The sequence below is a fragment of the Alosa pseudoharengus genome, unplaced genomic scaffold (assembly GCF_046254945.1).
Source record: "Alosa pseudoharengus isolate Yale_2024_CS ecotype anadromous, Long Island Sound unplaced genomic scaffold, YU_APseudo_1.1 YU_APseudo_1.1_scf_3, whole genome shotgun sequence".
Classification (NCBI taxonomy): domain Eukaryota; kingdom Metazoa; phylum Chordata; class Actinopteri; order Clupeiformes; family Clupeidae; genus Alosa; species Alosa pseudoharengus.
The window spans coordinates 32,818,704-32,839,655 of NW_027468718.1; the positions used below are offsets into that span (position 1 = coordinate 32,818,704).

At 44.1% G+C, this 20,952-nt stretch overlaps 1 long non-coding RNA gene and 1 pseudogene across 1 annotated transcript; one reads left to right on the forward strand and one right to left on the reverse strand.

Moving 5' to 3' along the window:
* Window positions 1-2,148: 2,148 nt before the first annotated feature.
* Window positions 2,149-13,344, reverse strand: LOC143100669 (uncharacterized; annotated as a pseudogene).
* An 8-nt stretch (window positions 13,345-13,352) lies between these two features.
* On the forward strand, window positions 13,353-20,930 carry LOC143100670 (uncharacterized). The gene is made up of 2 exons (XR_012981916.1): window positions 13,353-17,040; window positions 20,431-20,930. It is a non-coding gene; the product is annotated as an uncharacterized LOC143100670 (long non-coding RNA).
* The last annotated feature ends 22 nt before the right edge of the window (window positions 20,931-20,952 follow it).

Genomic DNA, 20,952 nt, shown 5'->3' on the forward strand with positions numbered 1-20,952 from the left:
TGGCCAGAAGGTGGCGCTATGCTAGGCCTGTGAATTACGCATGTGAATATCATCACAATAATGATATCCAATATTTTATAAAGTTTCAGATCAATCACTTTAGGCATTGTCCATTTCTGGCACATTTCCTGCTTGGCCAGGTGGTGGCGCTATGCCAGGCTGGCCCATTGGGTGTCTGGATATCATCATAATCATGATATCTATTAACCTGAGAAGTTTCAGACCATTCATTCAATGCACTGTGATTTTTGACACATTTCCTCTTTATGTGGTGAGATATTAAAATCATATCAAATATATAACTTATCAAAAATCCCTTCACAATTTAACATCAGCGACATCTTGGCATCATATTTGCCAAATTTCACATGAATCTGACAAATTGTCTAGGAGGAGTATGTTAAAATTGACCATGTGACATCAGTATAATTGCCATTTTTTCTGTTGCCAGGTGGTGGCGCTATGCCAAACATGAATTATGGGCATGTAAATATTATCATTAACATGGTCTTCAATGACCTGTGAAATTTAAAAAATTTCAAGCCATGCATGGTGAATTATGACACATTTATTGCTTATGTGGAAGGGTATTAAAATTAATAATTTCGCCATTTCGTCAAATTACAACATATCAAAAAAAGGCTTCACAATTTATCATCAGGAACATCTCGGCCTCATGTATACCAACTTTGACATGAATCGGATCAACCGTCTAGGAGGAGTACGTTAAAATTGATCATGTCCACAACGCACAAAACGTCAATTACCTCACTTCCTGTGGGCGTGGTTAATGGCATGTTAATACAAAAGTTGTTTGTTTTTGGGAGTTACATACACCCACCAAATTTGGTGTGTGTATCTAAAACTATATGCCAACCATAAGTCACAGTGACATAAGGGGGCGCTATGGAGTTCCTGGGCAACGCCCGGTGCCAAGCTTTGTCTATTCAGTGCTTTGTCCCTGTCTATTCACTGTATCACTTGATGTGTGTGCCAAATTTCATGCGTTTTCACCCATGGGAAGCACCTCCTTTGGCATCATGATTCATCACATATTTCATCACATATTAGTCTGCACAAAATCCCAAATACCTCACTTCCTGTTGGGCGTGGCTAATGATTTGTACATACGAAAGTTGTTTATCTTGAGGAGATACAGACACCTACCAAATTTGGTGTGTGTAGCTGAAAGTATATGCCCACCACGGGATCAGTCATCTAAGGAGGCGTAAGGGGGCGCTAGCGAGTCTCTGGGCCATACCCGGGGCCAAGCTTTTTTACCTAGCTGCTTTGTGTGACACCTGATGTGTGTGCCAAATTTCAAGACTTTTCGATTATGTTAACCACCTCAAAATATTTGCCAACCACAGGATCAGTCACCTAAGGGGGCGCTAGCGAGTCCCTGGGCCACGCCTGGGGTCAAGCTCTTGTACCTAACTGCGATGCGTGACACCTGACGTGTGTGCCAAATTTCAAGTGTTTTTGACCATGTTAACCACCTCAAAAACAGGCAGGCAAAAAAGTGGAATAACAATAATAATACAAAAAGTGGAATAACAATAATAATACAGAATAATAATCCTTACAAAAACAATAGGGCCTTGCGCCCTTCGGTGCTCGGGCCCTAATAATACTTACAAAAACAATAGGGCCTTGAGCCCTTCGGTGCTCGGGCCCTAATAATAATAGATTGAAAAGAGGTAGGCCTAATAATAGACCAGACATGATTGAATAGATATAAGAAAATGGACAACATATCCACATCAGTCCCCATCAACACAACTGTTTTCACAGGTCAGGACTATTAAGCTCTAAACAGATTGTTCAAAATTATAGAGCTACTGTAAAAGATTACTGTATTTTCAGAAACACCTTGGATCAAATTTAGAATTTAGAGATAGGCTATGCAACATTAAAGATGGGTCGCCATCCAAATGTATCTTGCGAGTATAGAGCTCAACAGCCCCGCACATTTAAAACACATTTAAAACTTTCATGTTTTCAAAATAGTCTTTTGTAAGTACCGGTATATATTACATTACATTACATTACATTACATTTGGCTGACGCATTTTTAGCCAAAGCGACTTACAACATGGTAACAATTTTACGTTTTAAAGCGATTTTCAACAATTTTAGGACAATTTAAAGAACAGTTTAAAAACAGTAGAGTACAGTAAGAATAAGTGCATCGGTGAGTGCTGTTACGTCTCAGTTCAAGACGGCTGGTGAGTGCTAGGATCAGCAAGACTTGTTGTGAGTGGTGCTATGAGAGGAGATGTTCTCTAAAGAGCTGGGTCTTCAGGAGTTTTTTGAAAATGGAGAAGGATGTCCCTGCCCTTGTAGGAACTGGCAGTGTCTTCCACCAGCGAGGAACAACAGATGAGAAAAGTTTGGTTTGGCCTGAGCGTACCGGTGGTAGAGCTAGACGTCGTTCGTCTGAGGAGCGCAGCTGTCTGGTGGTAGTGTATGTCTGTATGAGGGCATTCAAGTAGGTGGGCGTTGCAGTAGTCGAGTCATGAGATGACTATCGCCTGAACCAGGAGTTGGGTAAGTAAGTGAGTTAAGTAAGTCCTGATTTTCCGTATGTTGTAGAGTGCAAAACGGCATGACCGGGCGACTGAGGCAACATGATCTGAGAAGTTCAGTTGGTTGTCGAGAACAACTCCTAGATTTCTTGCAGTCCTGGTAGGTGAAACAGACAGGGAGTCAAATTTGATGTTGATGTCGTGGTGTATGGTAGGTTTAGCTAGGAGGACCAGCAGTTCAGTCTTTGAGAGGTTCAGCTGTAGGTGGTGTGCCTTCATCCATGTAGCTATGTCTGAGAGGCAGTCCGAGATCCGTGCTGAAACCAAGGGGTCATCAGGTGGAAAGGACAGATAGAGCTGTGTGTCGTCTGCATAGCAGTGGTATGAGAAGCCATGTGAACGGATAATCTGTCCCAAGGAGGTAGTGTAGATAGCAAAGAGAAGGGGGCCCAGCACTGAGCCCTGGGGGACCCCTGTGGTGAGATCGTGAGATGCAGATAGTTGACCAAGCCATGATACGCTAAACGAGCGTCCTGTGAGGTAGGATTCAAACCAGGAGAGAGCAGAACCGGAGATTCCCATGTTAGCGAGTATAGAGAGAAGGATGCGGTGATTAACCGTGTCAAAGGCAGCCGATAAGTCAAGCAGAATGAGTACTGATGACCGAGCGGTCACCCTGGCTTCTTTTAAGGCTTCTGTTACAGACAGCAGAGCCGTTTCGGTAGAGTGGCCGCTTTTGAATCCAGACTGATTTGGATCCAGAAGGTTGTTCTGTGAAAGGAAGTCAGAGACCTGTTTGGAGACTGCTCGTTCAATGCCTTTGGATAGGAAAGGCAGGAGTGAGACAGCGCGGTAGTTCTCAACTTGAGCAGGGTTGAGAGAAGGTTTCTTAAGTAACGGTGTTACCCGGGCCATTTTGAACGCTGTTGGAAATGTGCCGGAGGTTAGCGAGGCATTGATCACATGTGTGATAGCTGGTGCGATGGTCGGGCTGATGGACTGAAGTAGGCTCGTAGGTATAGGGTCCAGCGAGCATGTGGTAGGACGGCTGCATGTCAGGAGTCTAGATACTTAAAGGTACTGAAAGATGTTTCAGCAGCCTCTAGAGGTTGTAGGAGTGCGGTATCCAAGTCGGATGCGTTGTGTGGGCATGTAGAGAATTGACTGCTGATTGCCGCCACTTTGTTTGTAAAAAATGAGGCGAGGGTGTCCGCAGTAAGGCTGGATGGAGGAGGAGGCAGCTGAGGGTTGAGTAGCGATTTGAAGGTTGAGAAAAGCTTTCGAGTGTCTGTAGCGCTGTTGATTTTGTCATTGTAGAAAGCCGTCTTAGGGACCGTTCGTTATTTATAAACGGGGTCACCGGAGGAAAATAGGGGAGGGTCATGTCTTTTTATTCTTTGTTGAGGGGAGGGTCACCTAACTTTTTTTTGTCTAGGGGGGAGGGTCACCCATCTTTTGTATTAATGAAAACAGAAAAAAATGAAAGTGGCTTGTTTGATTGTTGATTTCTGTCGCCATATAACGTTCTCTTTCGTTCCATAGCTCTGTCAACATTGAACAATGAAAATAAGGGAGATTTCCCGGGTTTTTCACGCAAAATACGGAAAATGTCAACATTCGTCCCCATTAACGTTGGAAGGGTTGGAGCAACAAAGTAGCCTACTTTATTCACGCCTAACAGCCTATATCCATTTGGTCAACTTTATCCAGCCCTAAAAAAGCTAAATTTTACTTTGGTTTACTTGTAGTTTACAGTGTAGCCTAACTTTAAACAGTGTGCATGCTTAACACAAAGCATACTTGTGCTTCATTCATCCACACATCCAGCTACGTTTTGACAAGCATTTCTACCAATTGACCTTGTTCCTGCCCATCTCTAGCTTTGCTGTCTCCATCCTTTCTGTTTTTGTTGTTTGCAAAAAATATATAGTATTTATTGGTAACCAGCAACAAGTGCAATTTGTTAATCGCTGTCATCCTCTCTCCTGCCAACAAAAATGTGTTAGGCCTACGTTCCAAGTAGCAGTGCGTAATTCTGCTTCATAAAGTTGAACAAATACATTTGGTCATATAAATAGCCAGTTTATGGTAGGCCAACTTGGAGTGAATATACAGGGGGAATTCTTTGTCTAGCTGAGTAGCCTGGCAGGTGCGCACGTACAGTGTAGGCATAGCCTACGGCCGAACACCGCAAGCGCTAATGAATCTTGCTCTCACGACAACCACGTCGTTAACTTAAATAGGCCTAGGTTAACATCACTCTGAGTTCGCATTCAAGCAAGCAAAACGATGATTTGAATACATCTGTTTCACTGGAAGGGCAAGGGGTAACAACAGGACAACACAGAGACAGGCCAGAATGCAGGACTAATGTTATGAGTATTACAGTAATATGGGCTATTCTACGGGAAAATATTAAAACGGCAAGACAGCAGGGAAACGTTAAACTGATAAGCCCGGGAAAAGTTGGCATGTTAGGTATTTTTCGGTCCCTGTGATTATTTGTGAAATTGTGCAAACGGCCAAGTCATTTGAGAAGGAAGGAGTGTAGCAAGCTCCCAAATTGACGCTCGTCTAAGAAATTGAGTTTTGGATAATGTTCAGATTCGGCAGCTTTACAATGACCGAGGAAGCCTAGAGACGAGTCCATAGCAACAAGTTCATGTGTTGAATTAGTTATTACCCAGTGTGCTTTGTTGAATGGTCTCAATGCTTTTAAGGTATTGACTGTCTACAGGCAGATGTGAGGGAGCGGTTAGTAGTGCTAAGAAGAGCTGAAAATATTAGGAAAAATAGGAAGAAGAAATCACGAGCCCGACTAGCATTCTATAAAGACCCATTTAAGTTTGTTAAGTCTTTATTCGTAATGCAGAAGAGTGGTAGTCTTTTGGAACCTAAGCAGAAGCTTGAGGAGTATTTAGAGGGAGTGCACAAAGATAGGGAGAGGTTCAGGGAGATGGTACTTCCTGCTGATATCCCACCTATTGGTGAATTAAGTAGCCAATGCGACGATAGTCCACCAAGGTGGAAAGAGGTGCAAGAAGTAATAAAACGTGCAAGGGCCTCTTCAGCCCCGGGACCTAATGGAGTGCCCTACCGGTTGTATAAGAGTGCACCAGATGGTTTAAGATTTTTATGGCAATTAATGAAGATAGTTTGGAAAAAGCAGAGTATTCCCAAGGCTTGGCGGAGGGCTGGGGGAATATTTATTCCCAAAGAAAAGGACGCAGTGGAGATTAATCAATTTAGGCCAATTAGTCTACTGAATGTTGAAGGGAAGGTTTTCTTTAGTGTGGTGGCACGGAGACTGACAAATTACCTTGAAAGGAATAAACTAATTGATACCACGGTGCAAAAAGCTGGAATTCCTGGCTTCTCCGGGTGCTTAGAGCATACCAGCATGATTTGGCACCAAATTCAATTAGCAAAGCGTGAGAAGAGAGACCTGCACGTTGTGTTCTTGGATTTGGCTAATGCTTTTGGGTCTGTGCCGCATAGTCTGTTGTGGGAGGCCTTTGATTATTTCAGAATCCCAGGTAGCATTAAAAGCCTAGTAAAAGCATACTTTCTGGATATTCAATTATGTTTTACTACAGCTGATTACACCACAGGTTGGCAACAACTTGAGATAGGAATCATGGCCGGATGTACCATCTCCCCACTTGCTTTTACAATGGCAATGGAGGTCATTATTAGGGCCTCAAAATGGGTAGTGGGCGGGGAGAAGTTGCAGGGAGGGCCACACCTCCCCCCGATTCGGGCTTTCATGGACGACATGACAACCTTGACGACAACCGTTCCATGCACCAACAGGTTGCTGGGTAAGTTAAATAGTAATCTGCAATGGGCCAGAATGAAGGTGAAACCAAGTAAGTCTAGGAGTCTCTCAATTATTAAAGGGAAGGTAACAGATAAGAAGTTTGCTATAAATAAGGAGGTGATTCCCACAGTTCTGGAGAAACCAGTGAAGAGCCTGAGAAGGTGGTATGATGCAAGCCTTAGTGATAAATCACAGGTTGAAGACTTGAGACAGGTCACTAGGCAAGGTATTGCAAAAATTGACAAGTCGGGGCTGCCAGGTAAGCTCAAGCTGTGGTGTTTGCAGTTTGGTTTGTTGCCTCGGCTAATGTGGCCATTGACAGTTTATGAAGTTCCTCTGTCAAAGGTAGAGAGGTTGGAAAAAATGATCAACTCCTTTGTCAGAAAATGGCTCGGAGTCCCACACTGCTTAAGCAGTGTAGCCTTGTATGGGAAGGGTATTGTAGAGTTGCCAATATCTAGTCTGACAGAGGAATTTAAGTGTGCTAAGGCTAGATTGGAATTGACTCTTACTCAGTCCAAGGACCCAGTGGTGAGGAAAGTTGCACCCTCAGTTAATGCAGGGAGGAAGTGGAACCCAGAGCAGGCAGTTAAGCAAGCTCAATCAGCTTTGAAGCATAGAGATATAATGGGCCATGTGCAGCACGGGCGGTCGGGTCTAGGGGTGGGTGCAAGTAAACCCTTGTGGAGTAAGGCTTCTGCAGGAGAAAAGAGGAAAATGGTAGTGGAGGAAATGCATAGACAGGAGGAGGCTGTAAGATGTACTAAGGCAGTGTCGCAGGCAAAACAAGGGCAGTGGGTGAACTGGGAAGGGGTGGAAAAAAGACAGATTAAATGGAAAGATCGATCTATGGGGCATGGAAGCTAGTAAGATCAGATTTATGTTAGGTGCTACATATGATGTGCTCCCATCTCCCAAGAATTTAAGTCAATGGTTTGGTGAGGATGATAAATGCATACTTTGCTCGTGTGTGGGCAGTCTCCACCATATCCTATCAGGATGCAAGGTAAGTCTCACCCAGGGGCGGTATACGTGGCGTCATAACCAGGTATTGAAATGTGTGGCAGCGGCAATAGAGGATAAAAGAAGAGAAGTCAATTCATTAGCAGCTAGTAAAGGGGTAAGGCAAATTAACTTTGTACGTCAGGGGGATAAACCTTGTTCCGCGAAGGCCAGGTGTAAAACCGGCCAGTTGAAAAATGGGGCGGGCTGGGAAATGAAGGTTGATCTTGGCCAGCAGATGGCGGTACCTCCACATATAGTGAGTACTAAGCTACGTCCTGACGTAATTCTATGGTCGGATTCAGAGAAGATAGTTTACTTCATTGAACTCACTGTTCCTTGGGAAGACAGAGTGGAAGTGGCCAATGAGCTGAAGAGAGCTAAATATACTGAAATAGCCGAGGAGGCAGCTAAGCGAGGTTGGAGTGCACGATTAACCCTTAGAACCCGATTGACGCAAAGTGCGTCAAAAAACACACCCCTTCTTCTCTGTTACATTGCTCCGGAACGGTTCATCGCAGCGAGATGAAACCTTTATTGCACGACAGAGCAGAAGTGGGGCTTTCCAACGAGACTACACACTTGTCTGTACGATCAAGTATGAAAATTTAAAAAAATCATGAAATTAAATCAAATTGCATCATATTTACAGTCTATACTTCTCTGCGTTCACCTGCACACACATTACTCTAGTTTGAATTACTCGCGAACCCGTGATCGCATCGATATGGCAAGCATATCAGATGAAAGAGGAGGCACAGGGCTATCCATTGGTACCATGTTTATCGATCCTTCGGGCTTATAAAACCAGACGAAGTGACTGCAAAATAATAACGTCATGTACACAAACCAATGCTGCACACTCATTACTCTCGTTTGAATTCCTCGCGGACCCGTGATCGCATAGATATGCCAGGCATGTCAGATGAAAGAGGAGACTCAGATCTATCATTTGATACCAAGTACATCCTTCTGGGTTATAAAACAGACGAAGTGACAGCAAAATAATAACTTCATATAGCTGGACTTACCCCACGTTTTTGTCTGTTCTTGTGGCAAAGCATGTTTATAATCCAATGCTATCATGTGTTTCTCTATGGCAAAGCATGTTCATATTCCGGTTTTGAGATCCTAGCAAATTCCTGCATGGCATCCAATTCAAGGCTCACATTGCATCCCAATTTGTTCAACAAATAAACACCTTTTTTGCCTTTACTTTGTTCAAGGCAATGCAGTAAAAAGTTGAGAATTATTATGACAGCATACACACAGGCACACAGGCTAACACATAACCTCGGGTCAAGTCAGGTCAGATCAGTTCGTGTCACAGATATGGAGCTCAGAAAGGTCACTATAAAAAATGGCATTTATTTCCGTAAATCACACAGCAAATATTTCTGTAAATTGCTCAGCCCCAGAGTATCCCTCCAACATGGCAATTATATTGCCCGATTCAGGACAGTCTGCCCTACAACCACATGAAATGCATGTAGAGCTGTGAGCTTGCTGTGGTGAGATACATGTCAAAATATAAGAATTTTTATAATACACTTTTTATATTTTAATTCTTTAAAAATCAAAATAAAATCAATGCTAGTATTAATACATGAAATGATGGCAGATCTGAATAGCCTAGACTCTCCTGAAAAAAACAATATATAATATATGTGTGTGGCACTTACAATGACCAGAATAAATCCTTATGAATAAAGGTAGTGAAAATGCCCTAAAAACAGCTTAGGGTTCTAAGGGTTAAGGCCTATTGAAATCGGTGCATGTGGGTTTGTGGCCAGATCTGCTATTGGCTTGCTGTCTGAATTGGGCATTTGTGGTCGAAGTCTAAGGCAGGTGGTTAGTAACATGTCCTTAGCAGCAGAACGGGCAAGCGAATGGTTGTGGGTAAGGAGAAGTTACCCTTCCTGGGGCGCAAGCTAAGGTAAGCTAACTGGCTCATTTGTTTTGGTCGTGGGTAAGGAGAAGTTACCCTTCCTGGGGCGCAAGCTAAGGTAAGCTAACTGGCTCATTTGTTTTGGTGGTGGGTAAGGAGAAGTTACCCTTCCTGGGGCGCAAGCTAAGGTAAGCTAACTGGCTCATTTGTTTTGTGTTTGTGATGGACTGTGCCTAGGTTGATGGTACTTGGCTAAGGTTCTTTATGGTTTATGGTTCAGTCCACATCAACGGGACGGACCGACCTAGCCAACTTAAACCATGCCTAGGTTGGTTAAGGGTATTTGGATGCTTGTTGTGGTAATATGGGGCAGCATGGGGCGTAAGCTAACTGCTAACTGCTGGCTAATTTGTTTTGTGTTTGGGATGGGGCCTAAGATAATGGGCTAAGCTAACTGGCTAATTTGTTTTGTGTTTGTGATGGGCTGTGCCTAGGGTGATGGTACTTGGCTAAGGTTCTTTATGGTTTATGGTTCAGTCCACATCAACGGGACGGACCGACCTAGCCAACTTAGACCATGCCTGGGCTGGTTAAGAGTATTTTGAGTATTGGATATTTCAATGTGGTAATATGGTGGTAGCATGGAGGGGAGTGTCTCCAGGACGCTGGTTTCACTGTTAAGCCTTCATGAGGTGTCGTGGGCCTAACTTAACGAAACATCGGTGAATGAGGGTGCCCACTTGATAACCCCAATGACATGCCGCATACTATATAGGCTACTGCTGTTGGATAGGCCATTTGCATTGTGCTTGTGACCATTTGTTGGCGGATTTGTGGGTAGTGTGCTTTTTAAAGTTAAACTTGAGCAGGGGCTTCTGAATGTGTTTTTACCTTGGATTTTGGCACAAGGGATTTTAACATCTAATCCTGTGTATTAATGTAATTTCATGTGAATACTTACGAGTAACTTTTCAAGTAGGCTAATGCAGTTGCAGGAAGTGTGCATTTAGTTTCCATGCTTATTGTGTTTCCACAACAATGTTAGGGAGTAAATCTACTGAAATGGCCACCATCTTGGAAGTGTGATGTGTAAGATCAGAGAGCAGAGGTTGATTTTAGGACGGTAGCATATGTTGATGTGTTATCATAGCGTGTAAGAGCGTGGGTGGAACACATCGACAATTGGCCGGGGAGGGTCATGTCATTTTTGAAAATGCTGCTAGAGGGTCGTTGAAAATTATATTGCAGGTAGGGGAGGGTCATGCAACTTTTGATCGAAGCACTCAAAATCCCTCCGGTGATCCCGTTTATAAATAACGAACGGTCCCTTAGCAGCAGTGATGCTGGCTGAGAAGGAGGTCAGGAGTGTCTGGTAGTTTTTGAGGTCATCAGTTAGTTTGGATTTGTGCCATTTCCTCTCCGCGGCTCTGAGTTTGGTGCGCTGCGACCGGAGGGTATCATTTAGCCATGGATGAGAGTGTTTGGATCGAGCTGGCCTTGTGGTAAGAGGGCACAACTCGTCTAGACACGAGCTCAGTGTGGAGCAGAGCAAGTCTGTGGCCTCATTAACCTCCAGAGAGGAGAAGGTGTTGAGTGGAGGTAGACCAGAGGCAACCACAGAGGAAAAGTGCGTTGGAGAAAGGTTCCGGATGTTGCGGCGGAACGTGACCATCGGCTGAGGAGCCGGAGGCTGTTCTGTCAGGCTGACGTTGAACTGGATGAAGAAGTGGTCAGAAAGATGGAGAGGCGTCACCATGAGGGTGTTTGTGCTGCAGTTCCGAGTGAGGATCAAGTCAAGCTCTTTGCCAGCTTTGTGAGTAGGTGGGCTTTGAACCAGTTTGAGGTCAAAGGAGTGGATCAGGGCCAAAAAGTCCGCGGAGCCTGGGGCATCTAAGTGGATGTTCATATCGCCGAGAACGAGAAGCGGACAGTCATGCTCAGGGATGGAGGACAGCAGAATGTCAAGTTCGTCCGTAAAGTCGCCTAGTTGGCCTGGAGGACGGTAGATGACCAGCACGTAGAGTTTTGCTGGGGCAATCACTGTGATGGCATGGAATTCAAATGAGACGTATTTGTTTGAAGGCAGTAGTGGGGTGAATTTCCATTTGTTGGAGATCAGCAGGCCCGTCCCACCTCCTCGTCTAGATGGGCGAGGGGTGTGGGAGAGGGTAAAGTTAGTGGAGAGTGCAGCCGGGGTGGCAGTGTTCTCCGGTGTGATCCAAGTCTCAGTGAGAGCAAGGAGTTCCAACAAAAGGTGGTTGGCATAGCCAGCTATGAAGTCTGTTTTGTTGACTGCGGATTGACAGTTCCACAAGCCCATGGAGAAGGAAGTTTCTGTAGGTGAGGGCCGTTTAAGTTGCTGGAGGTTAAGGAGGTTTCTGCCCCTTTTGGCATGATGCCGTTTTCTGCGATGGCCGGTGATAACAGATATGGCGGAGTGGCACATTTTTCTCGGCACCTGTGCTCGGTGAACTTGCACAGGTAAACTTGCTCGTCTTGACCGCTTCCGTCTTAAACGAGTACGGCTGAAACGAGGGCTGACGCTTACGCTGACGCTTCGGCAACAGCCTCTATTGTTATGCTGACAGGAATTGCATGCAGCTGTCCTCGTGTCTCACTAATGATGAATCAGCGTAGACCGCCCTCTGACGTTCGCACAGCTTAGATTGTTCAAAAGGGTGTTAATTACTGTCAACTGAAAGTCCGCTCGCTCACACCGACCGAAACTCGCAGTTTTAAGTAGCCTCCTCACTCAGCTATATATAATATATAGGCAATCTTTATTTAGCATGTTTGTTTTCTCCATATGTGCTCATGCTGTGTTCCCCAAGTGGAAGGCCAGGTCTTAGCTACTGTTTTTTTTTGCCCCCCCTGACTCGAATGTCAAACTCTGCCTATACATACCTCAGTTGTAAGGCTATTTGAGTTATTTGCCATTTGGCTGTTTGAGTTATTGCTGCCTTTCATCAGCTCAAACCAGTCTGGCCATTCTTCACTGACCTCCGGCATCAACAAGGCATTTTAGCTCAGAGAACCGCCGCACTCTATGCCGCTCAACAGCTAAAGGAGCCAGACTGGTTTTGCAGCACCAACAAGCATGTTGGACTTCATAGGCTGTACTGTATATTATATCTGGTCATTTTCCATACAGTTTTGGCATAGCTTTTGATGGAGACTAACAAAGAAGTGAAAGTTTTTATTTTTTGATTAGGGAAACACAGCTGTTTCTGTAAAACAGCAAGAGTAGGCATGGTGGAACAATTGAATGCACATTTATGTATGCACCCATGTGTGATATACTGTATAGTATGCCAGAAATTGTCTGACCACACTGTTAGAAACAGACTTCATGAGGGTGGCCTGAGGGCCCGATGACCTCTAGAGGGACCTGTGCTCAATGCCCAGCACCATAGAGCTCAATTGGCATTTGCCATAGAATACAAAATTGGCAGGTCTGCCACTAGAGCCCTGTGCTTTTTACAGATGAGAGAAAGTTCATCCTGAGCACATGTAACAGACGTGAAAGGGTTTGGAGATGTCGTGGAGAACTTTATGATGCCTGCAACATCATTCAGCATGAGCGGTTTGGTGGTGGGTCAGTGATGGTCTAGGGAAGCATATGCTTGGAGGGATACAGAGACCTCTACAGGCAAGACAACGGCACCCTCACAGTATTGGGATGGAATCTTCAGAACCATTGTCCGACCTTATACTGGTGCAGTGGGCCCTGGGTTCCTCCTGGTGCACAACAATGGCAATGACGAACTCCTGAGTACCATTTTGAGTTTCTGTGATGAAAGTTAGGCATATTGGACTAGCCTACCGCATAATTTTTCACTTTGATTTTCGAAGGGTCTATGAATTCAACCCTCTGTATAGGTTCATCATTTTCATTTCCAAAAAAGGATGTGACATCCTTTAATTATTAATGACTAGTGACGCCTATGTAGTCACAAAGCCAGAACTGAGAGACTCAGGAGAAGTCTTTATCCCCAGGCCATCCGAACTCTGAACTCACACTATACTGACTTTGCACTCATTCACTCCTCAGCACTCATGACCCACCCCCCCCCCACCCCCCCCCCACACACACACACACACACTTACATGACTTTTAGCACTTTTACATCCCTCTCCCTATGCTACAGACCTTTTATTTATTTTCTTATTTCATCACACGTCAAAACACACACACACACACACACACACACACACACACACATATCTGACTTTCTCCAACTTTTGCACATCTCCATAGAACTTTTTATTTATTATTTTTGATTTCTCCTCCATCTATCTACCCATGTCCTTGATTGCCTAGCCTTTCTGCCCTCCCACCCCCATCCCCAACACACAAAAAACACACACACTTACATCATCACTGTCATCACCTCACATACATATAGCACACTGCTTGCTACAGTAAGCCTCCTCTACATACTTGCTGCACACTGCCCCCCCCCTACATGCCCAGCACATTGTCTTCAGGATCTTCTCCAACACACATCCTCTACATACTTACAGCACACTGCCCCCACCTACCCACACACACACTACACACACACACACACACACAGTCACTGCTCCACTCCCCTCCCGCCCACACACACATCTTCACTGTCATCACTCACATACATCATACATACAGTACTCTGCTTGCAATAGTAAGTCCAGTAACCATACTTGCAGTACACTGCCCCCCCCCCCTCTCCCCTACATACACAGCACATTATTTCATCAGGAAGCTTCTCCAACACACATCCCCAACATACTTACAGCACACTGCCCCCCCCCCCCCCCAATACACAGCACATTGTCTCATGAGGAAGTTTTTCCTTGCCCCTGTTGCTCTTGGGTGCTCCTTGTTGGTGCCCCACCTTTCTTATGCAGCCCTTGCCACTTAATCTACTAAATCCCTCTTCTACTGCACTTTTTACCCCCCCCCCCCATTGCATGTGACAATAAATTTCCTTGTATCCTTGTATCCTTGTAATGCATACCCAGTCCATGTCAGTATAGATATCCAGCATGATGTTTTTTTCCCATTGAGATGTGTTCCTTTAATGTGTGTGTGTGTGTGTGTGTGTGTGTGTGTGTGTGTGTGTGTGTGAGAAATCCAAACGACCTGTAGTTTTTGCATTTAGATCTGCCAAAATGTTGGACTTTTTTCTAGCGACCTTGACCTACTCCATGATGTTGACCTCTGATAGTAATATTAATGTGGGGCAGCCGTGGCCTACTGGTTAGCACTTCTAAATCAGGATTAATGAATTATCAAACCAGATATGTAATCACCCCACCTCTTGTAACTTTCAGCTCAAGTGCTATTAACACCATGTCTTATTCTCTACAACTGACTATCATATGCATTTGTCATGTATACAGACCTTACTGTCCTGTATTGACCCTAGGCAGATGGGTCTGGCCCATGAGTCGTGGATCTGCTCGAGGTTTCTTCCTATATGTATCTCCAATTCTAGGGACTTTTTACGGCATGCGTTACGTTTTTGAGTCGACCGAAATTTAAGACCGCGTGTCACTTTGACGCGTAGACTGTGCATGTGTGAAACGGAACTGCTGTAAACACTCCCCTCCAGTAGGTGGACCACATAGAAGAACAACACTTAAAACCTAGAAACAAACCTAGACAGAAGAAGACTTGTTTTGGTTACCATAACGACGATGGAGCAGAGCGCCTGTCCTCAGCTTGCCTGGCTATCGAGTTACGTGAAACACCACGACATGGAGTCAACATCGACCGATGTAAAGCCACAATCCACAGATACAGTGGGTCCCAGTTAAGTTTGGACGGGTTCCTTCATGAATCACGCACCCCATTTTCTCAGCAGAAATGGCACAAACTGCAGTTGACACAACCACAAGGTGTCACTTAGGAGTTCTGCCACTACTATTTTTGATGCGACTTGACTTAACTGCTTCCATGACGTAGTGAGACATTACCAAACATATATGATATGATATATAATACAATAGCGTGAGTTTATATCTTATACCCTATTTGTCACGGTTACTTATAGATGTGATAGTGTAACGATAAGCAAGCGCATGAGACTTTCAGCGGGGGCACGGGAACTTAAATTGATCACGGTATAGTTTAAGCTTACACTTAAACAGACAAAACATTCTAATATGAAAATGTAGATGCAATTGTTGTAAAATGGTGCAGCTCCTTTAAGAAAGCCCCGTGTGCAGGGATGGAAAGAGAGAAAGCGAGAGGGGATGTGTGTTAGAACTTAGATGCGTGTGGAAAAAGTAGACGTGCTGTTAAGACTAGAGCGAGTCATATTCAAAATAATGCAAAAAATAAATCCGCAGATAAAACCAATTATCCTCATTCATTGCAACCGCAGCATGCCTGCTTGCCGACGTTCAAACGAAAAAGATATCAAAGCACCTTTTGCGTTTGAATGTAGGACGATTTTTTTTTAAACAGCTGACAAATGATTTAGCTAATTGATTATAGCCTGCACACCAGCAATTGTTGAACATTTACCTGTACAAGACAGTAGCCCAGCCTAACAAGCATGTTGCATGTTGTAGGCCTACTGTAGAAATTTCACTTAAATTGCAACCGCAACATGCCTGCTTGCCGACGTTCAAACGACAACGAAAAAGATATCAAAGCAACAAGAGGGTTGAGTCTGAATGACACATATTGCTCATCATAACCATCTATAAAAAAAGTGTTTTTTCTTTTCTTTTTTAGCACGTCCGAATCCCAGGACATAACGCACTGGACCTTATAATAGGCTCGAGATATAATTCCAAAGGGGGCAGATAGGGGCTGCACTTTAAACTTAAAAAGATTGAACGAAGTGTGGCAGATTGGTTTACACCTCCACAATTGTTTCTGTGCCATTTCCTCTGTGCGCGATTAGTGGAGCTACCATCACCCTAATTGCAGGGCGGACTCTTATTTGGATATTTAGCTTAGCGGATATCACCGGGAGGTACTTTCTCCTGTCTTTGTTGCTACGCAGTGGTGTACTGCCCTCTCTATAGCTCTACCCGCATGCCTACGTCTGGTTGTTGTTTTCTTTGATTTGGCGGCTATACTGTGTGTTGTCCCGTCCTTTTGCTTGAGTTGCATGTTTATTCTGTGTGTTGTTTTCTTTGATTTGGCGCCTATCGCCGGCTATACCTGGTGTGTTGTCTTGTCTTTTGTTTAACCTGCATGTTTATTTTGTTTGTTGTTTTTCTTTGATTTGGTGCATGCGGTTATGCAGTGTTGTACTGTTTCTCCCTATGCTTGACTCGCATGCTTTTCTAATTGTTGGCTTATTGGTATCTTTGAGGTTTGTGTGTGTGTGTGTGTGTGTGTGTGTGTGTGATTGTGTGTTTGTGTATGCGTACTGTAACCTAAATTACTGTGACCAGGGCAGCTTCACTGTCAGGATCAACCTCTGGGCCCTGGTGGACAGCCTGACTGCCTCCCCTCCCCCTGCCTGAGATAAGTAGCCTTGTTAGCCTAGCTTGATAAATAGGCTATTGGTGAATGAATGATCGCCATATAATTACTGTCAAGCCTTTTACCAACTCTTGTGCCTCTGTTCCTTCTCCTCTCTCTCTTGCTCTCTCTCTTCCGGACAGGTGTGGTGGGTTTCCCACAGACGGCAGGCCAACCTTCAGGTGGCGGAGTTCCCCCCTCACTTTTCTCTGCTGTGTACAACGGGTGCTTTATTCTGAATTGCAGTCTAATTGCAGTGTCATTATCCTTCACGTGTGCTGCGTGTCTTCTGGGTCCCTCCTTTTCCCCCTTTTTGGAAGTCCTGCTCGCTGTGGTAAGCCCCTGCCCTGCTCCACTCCCTTTGATTACGGGTCACAGGTTAAGCTACGGCGTAACAGTGTGGTTGCCATCATTAACCATCCAGTAGATCTGACCCAGGTGTCTCCTGTATTTACACATGATGCATTGTTTTTATGGTTGAATCTGTGTTGTATGTATCAATAAATTATGTTGACTTAACTCTTGTCTCTGGCCTAAGAGTGTACGAATCTGTGTTGCCTTGTGGGTACTATAGGGAATATAGTGTAACTGGTCCTAGGGTGTAACCCCCTAGGTGGCGTAGTCGACTCCAAATTTCCTTGCCACGTCACAGAAGCTTCCCGCAATTTGAAATTGCGATCAGTGAATGGCATCGGGTGAAGCTTTTCGAAGTTGAACAGGCTATTAAAAACTATTTGCGCACCTCAATGTCACAGGAGAGACTGGGCTCTCCCTTCTATGAATTGAAAAAGACGTTATGCTACCTGCAAACTGGCCTATGATTTCATCATTGCTGAGTTTGCGGCAAAGCAAGACAATGTTTTTTCAGAGTCAGGATATGGCGAGTCAGTGTCATTTATTTGTCCAATGATAGCCTACAGACCAGTTTCCATAGTGCACATCTTATCAACAGTTTGAATGTCGTGTGTGTTTCTGCTCATTGACAAATACTGTTCAGCACAATGATTCATGCCCAATTAATTTCCCCTTTTAAAGTGTTCGCCTTTGTTACCCTATTTGGTTTCGTGATGTAGCCTATGATATGGCCAAATATGTGACTCAGCTAATGTTATAGGCTATACAATTTCCCCTCTTAAAGACAAGCTGGTGTCGCTTATAAGACTTGGCTACTAAAATGCACCGACGGTAGCTTTGGCTATGTGTAAAGTAAGCTATCGCATGATTTCATGCACGTAAGTTCATGCATCTGTCAAGTTCGCACAGGGCCTCGCACCATCTGTCAAGTTCGCACAGGGCCTCGCACCCCCTTGCGACGGCCCTGCAGCTCCTCCTAAGACAGCGAGGAATAAGTTAAAATACGCGATAAACCCGGGAAAAGTTGACATGTTTGGTTCGGTCCCGGTGATTATTTGTGAAATTGTGCAAACGACAGCCTTTTCAAGGCATTTCAAGGAAGGTGTCGTATCACCGGCATCAATAAATTGTTGGGACTGGGGAGGGTCATGTGTTTTTTCTCAATCACTTTGGAGGGTCATAGAAAAATTTCTTGCTGGCGAGGGAGGGTCACGTCTTTTTTGACTAACGCTCCCAAAACTTCTCCGGTAGCCCCTTAAATAAATAACGAACAGTCCCTAATTGATTATAGCCTGTAAGCCTACAACAGCAATTGTTGAACATTTACCTGTACAGTACATTGACAGTAGCCCAGCCTAACAAGCAGATGTTGTAAAAGACATCAAAAGACGCAATTAATCAGAAATAAATAATGTAATCTGAATCGCTTTAACAAACTGCAAGCAACAAGAGGGTTGAGTTCGCTGTGAGGCCAAACCCAAGAGCAGAGCCTATCTGTTAAAGGAACACGCCACCCAAAATCAGTAGTAATATATGTTCTTACCTTAACTTTCACGAGTTGAGTCATACCTCTCCCGCGCCGGTAGGTGCACTCAAACGCTCTGTCGCGCGGCGCGAATGTGTTAGCATGTTGCTATGCTAGCGGGCTCTGCCGTGGCCGTACAGAGAGGAACATAGCAGTAATCAAACACCTCCATTTTTTCCCTACTTAAATACAGTTGCACGAGTAGTTGATAAAAATGTGTACGTCACACAACATGAAACGTGGCGATTTTCCAAGCGAATAAACAGGAGAACTACAATGTGTGGCGCAATAGATCTTGGGAGTACTTCGACCTAGCGTGGTAATATTATTAACACCTAATTGTAGATCCTATCCACCACAGAGTTTAGAATCCATGCTGGATCGACCCTCAGCCTCTCCCTCCCCTCTGAGCGAGAGAGAGGCACACACATTAGAGATGCTCTGATGGGCTATTATTTCAACCATAACTGCATAGCAAAACTTATCATCCATCAGCCATCCATCAGCACCAAAGTTAGTTGACCAATTTTCAAAACGGCACCCGCCCACCATCCGTTGGTTGTTTTAATGTAGGCTATATGGGTGATTACACTACATTACACTGATTTATGGTGAAATATGTAATTATATTAGTTGTTAGTATTCAACCCTTTTCCACCAAAGACCATATTGTTAAGCCATTTTGAAAAATGGCCGCCGTGGCCCTAAAGGGGTCAAATCTGAGGCGCCTACAATCCTAAATCTGATCAGACCCCCTTTGTAACTTTCTCTACCAATTTTGATGTGTTAATCACAAAGTAATCTATTGTTGTGAAAATTTGGGTAGCCCAGACTGTCCTAAAAAAGGAAGATATAGCATGTGATAGATGACCATTCCAATGTCTAAGATAACTACAGTATCTTATCAGCTCAATATGATTAGCTCAACAACACTGGTGACCACTTCTGCATAATTTTAACGCAGTGCAGAAATGTACAGTATTTTTGACCATTTCTGAACTGTGAAACTCAGCAAACATGCTACGTGGTTGTGAACTTGCAGTATAATCATAAATATCAATGTGATTGGTAAGGCTGGACCAATGATTAGCAGTGACGGACTGGACGGTCTGGCATTTGGGCAGATGCCAGAAGGGCCGCGGCCTCTCGTGGGCCGTTTGGGCCGGCCAATCACGAGGCGGCATGCTTGTTGGGTTTGCGCGGCCCCTTCATTGCAAGGCCGGTTCCACATTATCTCTCGGCCCACTATCAAGCATCAGTAGTGTTAAATGGCTTCATATCAGCCAGCACTTCGAAACATAAGTGAATGTCTGCTTAAATTTAGTGAAGATGCTACGGTCGAAAATCTACAGTCGGAATTGACACACCTCGCTATACACTCTAGGACAGTCTGAAATCATAAACTATCTGAAAACAGGGCTTTAAGTGTAAAATACCGAACTTGTCCTTTAAGGCTAATATTCAATTGTTTACAACTGTAACTGACTCCAGGTCGATGTCGGAAGGCAACTGCAAGTTCCACAATGTATTGCTGTGACTGCTAATTATGATTCCAATTACACAATGTTGTATTTATCTGAAAATAAATTGTTCATATAAAGGCTTTAGATGTAAAATTGTTCGCTATCGAAGTGAGGCCTTGCAACCATATGGCAAGTTGCATTTCAAGTTAGCTCTGGGATAGCAAAAGTCAAAGTTTACTGTCTTAATGTACTGAAAATCACAGGACCCACTCGAAGGCAGAGGACAAGTGTGTAGAGCAAAACATCTGCATTTCAGATTTTTTCGTCCCCACAAATCTGAATAGGTGTGATAATTAAAAATTCCCATATTATTTTCCCATAGGAAAAATCGCAAGATACCGGATCTCCTTGTATGGCCAAAGATGGTAGCTTTTTTTGTAAACGAACCTCAGAGGCCTATTGTTTCCTGCACTGTGTTCACCTCTCGTTCCTTGTCCATCTGTGTCTTGTTGTCTTAGCCTATCCCTGTGTATGAACCCCTAGTTTTGTTCAGTCCCTTACTGCACCATTGTTTATATATTACTGTGTTATCCTGGTATCCCATTTACCAACATTACTAGATGCACAGCCACTGGGTAAAAGACGTTCAGTGGCCTCGTCTGCTATAACCTAGAATTGGCATAGTTTGTAAACTCATGTTGTCTCAATAATAATATGTAGTTTTAGGTTTCATCTCAGAGTTTGTCTTTCATTTGCATTATTAGTATGCCGTAACCTCCACCTATTTTTTGATGAAGGCATGCATTCCTTTGCATAGAGACCCATGTATATTGTCCTTGTGCTGGTCCGTTCTTTGTAAAGTAAAGATTCGTTTGAGTTTAATTGTGTGTTGTTGTACATTTGG